Source organism: Psammomys obesus, unplaced genomic scaffold (genome assembly GCF_907164565.1).
Source record: "Psammomys obesus unplaced genomic scaffold, mPsaObe1.curated_primary_1811, whole genome shotgun sequence".
Taxonomy (NCBI): domain Eukaryota; kingdom Metazoa; phylum Chordata; class Mammalia; order Rodentia; family Muridae; genus Psammomys; species Psammomys obesus.
Window position 1 is genome coordinate 1,765,817 of NW_026596120.1, and position 4,414 is coordinate 1,770,230.

The 4,414-nt window shown below is 40.2% G+C and overlaps 1 pseudogene; it reads left to right on the plus strand.

The window, feature by feature from the left end:
• The first annotated feature begins 259 nt into the window (after window positions 1–259).
• On the plus strand, window positions 260–1,131 carry LOC129692973 (60S acidic ribosomal protein P0-like; annotated as a pseudogene).
• Window positions 1,132–4,414: the final 3,283 nt, after the last annotated feature.

Below are 4,414 nucleotides of genomic sequence, written 5' to 3' on the forward strand. Positions count from 1 at the left end.
ATTTATCTTTGAACTTTATAAAATTAATTGAAGAATTAACATCAATGGATGCTCAAACAAATAGCATAGGAACTTTGGTTACAAATTTCTTTCCGTATTAGGTACTTCTGTAAAATTATATCTGGTCACTGACTGTACAATATAGGAATTTTTTTTTTATCTTAGAGGCAATTTAGAAGCAATTGATGACATTGCACTGATCGTGAAACTGCGTGTAGCTTTAAAAAATGCTAATAGGCTCTCTCGTGGCAATCCTTGACGCATCGCCATGATGCCCAGGGAAGACAGGGCGACCTGGAAGTCCAACTGCTTCCTTAAGATCATCCAACTTTTGGATGATTACCCAAAATGCTTCATTGTGGGAGCAGACAATGTGCACTCTAAGCAAATGCAACAGATCAGCATGTCCTTCCTCGGGAAGGCCATGGTGCTGATGGGCAAAAACACCATGATGCGCAAGACCATCAGAGGCCACCTGGAGAACAACCCAGGTCTGGAAAAACTGCTGCCTTATATCCTGGGGAATGTGTTCACCAAGGAGGGCCTCACTGAGATTAGGGACATGCTGCTGGCCAATAAGGTGCCGGCTGCTGCTCGAGCTGGTGCCATTGCCCCGTATAAGGTCACTGTGCCAGCTCAGAACACTGGTCTGGGACCTGAGAAGACCTCGTTCTTCCAGACTTGGGGCATCACCACTAAAATCTCCAGAAGCACCACTGAAATTCTCAGTGATGTGCAGCTGATGAAAACGGGACACAAAGTGGGAGCCGGAGAGTCCACACTGGTGAACACTCTGAGCTTCGCTCCCTTCTCCTTCCAGCTGATCATCCAGCAGGTGTTTGACAACGGCAGCATCTATAACCCGGAAGTGCTTGACGTCACAGAGCAGACTGCACACTCGCTTCCTAGAGGGTGTCCGAAATGTTGCCAGCATTTCTCTGCAAATTGTTTACCCAACTGTTGCCTCAGTGCCGCACTATCATCAACGGATACCAGAGGGTCCTGGCTTTGTCTGCGGAGACCGGCTACACCTTCCTATCTGATGAGAAGGTCAAGGCCTTCTTGGCTAACCCATCTGCATTTGCGGCTGCTCTCCTTGTGCAGGAGATGGAGTTTGGTCTCTTTGACTAAGCACCTCCCAAAGCAGCCAGTTCAGCTAGCTTATTTTGAAAAACGTGGAAATAAAAGCTTGCTTATCTTTAAAAAAAAAATGCCCTGTTAGGAATTATAATAGTCAAAAATTAAAAAAAGTTGAGTATCTGAGGAATTACTGATAAAGGGTTTCATTGCTTCTAAGATTCATTTTGCTGAAACTACAAACAGAGGAACAAATCATGGCAACCATACTAAGGGCAGGCCTATGAAGTAGAGCAGCAAGCTGCGGTGCTAAAAAAAGCAACCTCCTCTCCCTGCAGCCAGAAAGCTGCCTCAGGCTGCTCAAGTTTCCAGTATCTCCTAATGCAAATGTGTAAAGGAGCTGACTTTAATTTGCTTTTTTTTTTTGCCATCAATTAATGCATCTTACGAAAGGAACAGAAAGACTGTGGTGGGTCTAGAGCAACTGAGGAAGGGGGGGGGGTATGGAGCCAGCCTTTGAAGATTCCCTTCCAGGGAGATGAACCAGGGATTTCAGCCACTGACTTAGCATAACTCTTGGGTTTGGTATGAAATGATGAAAGAAGGCAAAAAAGAGTTCTCTTTAAACTTTTAACAGGTATTCCAAGCTCAATGACTCACTTTCATCTGTGTCGCTTCAGAGTTGGGAGGGCGGGAACTGAGTGGTTTGAAAATAGATCTCTTCAACTAAAATTAGTCCCTGATAAGGGCGCTCAGAGACACTGGCCTACATTTTACAGGGCTATTGTTCTTGCACTTTTGCCTGTGTTTATGTAGTTTATATTCAAGCAACTTAAATATCCATTTTCTGTCAGGGACCCTGACTTTAAAAACCTGAGACGATTTTAATGAAACAAGTACAATGAGCCTATTGACACTGTTGTAACGTGCAAGTGTGTACAATGAAGTCTGAGATTTGAGCATTAATTGCTGGCAATCTTTTCTTAAAATTAACATTTAGTTCATGTAATACAAATGCCTGTTAGCATCTTTTTGACGTAAAATAAGGGAACAGATTCGTTAAACTTAATTTAGCAATGTGTCCCAATAGCTTTACCAGCATCTTTAAATAAAAGACAGTCAGGTTGAAAAGAAGCCATTGTTTAAAAAAGAAATAGTCTTTTAAACCTCTGTAGTATAAATTATTATTCCCAGTACTGTCTAAACACACACAAAATTTTTTTATTCAATGACAAATTTCAAAAAGCTTCAAATAAAGAGTGTGTATACTATTATACACATTTTCCCCACCCCCTGTTTCTTTTTATTTTTATTTGAGAAAGTCTGGCTACCATTTCTTTTTTTCACTTTTAAATAATAAATAAATATAATTCTGCAATGCCATCTGTACATTTAATAAAACATTATACAATTGGTGGTAACATTCTTTTTTCTGTTTTTCATTTGCTGAAAATATATTTTTATATACTGTATATTACAGTTTCCCATCCCCCAACTTCATCAAGATCTTTTCCATCTCCCTTTCCATCCAAATCACACCCTTTCACTCTCTTCTTAGGGGAAAAAATAGAAATCTAAAGAATAATAATGAAATAAGACAAAACCAAGCAAATAAGAATAGGAAAAAACAAATAAACAGAAGAAAATGAGTCAAAGAAAAAAGCATAAGAGACACATACAGACATATAAATTCATACACACTGGAATTCCATAAAAACACAAAACCTGAAGTCATAAATATATTCAAAGGAATTTGAGAAAGAAAGACAGACAGAAAGAAAGAAAGACAGAAAAAAGGAAGGAAGGAAGGAAGGAAGGAAGGAAGGAAGGAAGGAAGGAAGGAAGGAAGGAAAAAATTTAAAGAAGAAATAATACTTAAATAATAATAAAATAAAATACTTTTATTTTAATAAAATAAAGCAAAGGAAAGGCTATTGAGTTCCTTTTGCGTTGGTTATCTACTGCTGAGAATGCAGTCTGGCCTTAAGAACCGTCTGATTCTCCAGTGAGTCTCCATGGAGGAAATTAATTTTTTATTTGCAAGTGGTTTCCAAATTGAGATATCTTCTGGGTTAAGGATGTGGTTTGTGTCTACTTCTAGCCTCAGGACCCCCATTTGGTACAGACTTTTGCAGGCCCTGTGGATGTTGCCAAAGCCTCTGAGTTCATATGCGTATAGGTCCTGCTATATTTAGAACACCTTATTTTCTTGCTGTCCTCCATGCCCTGTGGCTCTTACAATCTTTCTGCCTTATCTTCCACAGGATTCCCTGAACCCTGGAGGAAGGGAATTGATGGAGACATTCCACTTAGGTCTGAATGTTCCAAAGTCTCTCTTTGATCTTTGGCTCCAAGTCTCTGTATTTCTTCCCATCTACTACAGGATGAAGCTCATCTGATGATGGCTGAGTAAGGAACTGATCTGTGTGTATAGCACAGTGTGCTTAGGAGTCATTTTTATAGCTATGTTCCTTTAGCAGAACAGTAATAATTGGTTTTGCCCAAGTGTCCTGGTCTATCTGGTCTGAAGTGCTTTACTTGAGCAGTGTTAGGCATGGGTTTCATCTCATGGAGTGTGAGTTAGATATCGGTAAATTACTCCCACAAGTTCTGTGCCACTATTTGCATCATAGTGTAAATAGTGCCATTTGGTAGTATAATATGACCAGGTAGATCATCGCTGAAGCTCTGAGTCTTGACAGGTGGGTTGGTGTTTACCTTCCTCTTTCAGCAGCATGCACAGTACCTTTCTGTACCAAAGACTCTATCATATAGGGGTGAAGGTGTTAGGTTGCCATGAACTGTACTTCTCTCTGTTCAAAATGAGTTGTGTAGTGTTGCCCTTAGCCACAGGGTCTTGGTGTCTCCTTGTAGAGAGTAAGCAATCACCTTGGCAATAGCCTGGGTTGTTTGAGGGTTCTAGTGGAACCCTTTTAGCCAACAACTCACATAGATGTAACCCATTTACATTGCTGGAAGCTTCATTTGGTGATGAGTGATTTCTAGTTGGGGCACTGTCTACCCCATTATTTGGCAATATCATCAACATCACCTTAATGTATGAATATATTTAAAGAAGCATCTATTGTATTAGGTTTTAATATTATCTCCCCCAAATGTCACTCAGCTTTAGCTGTCCCTCTCCATATTCCCTCCCTTGCCCCCTCTCCCACCTGTCTTCTATTGATCTTCTCATTAATTACCACATCCATCCATTTATTCTATTTACCTTCCTAGGGAAATCCATCCTTCTCCCTGACCCCAATCCCATACTCTATACCTAACCTCTGTGTTTCTATGGATTGTAATATGCTTATTTTTGACTTAGCAGCCAGTG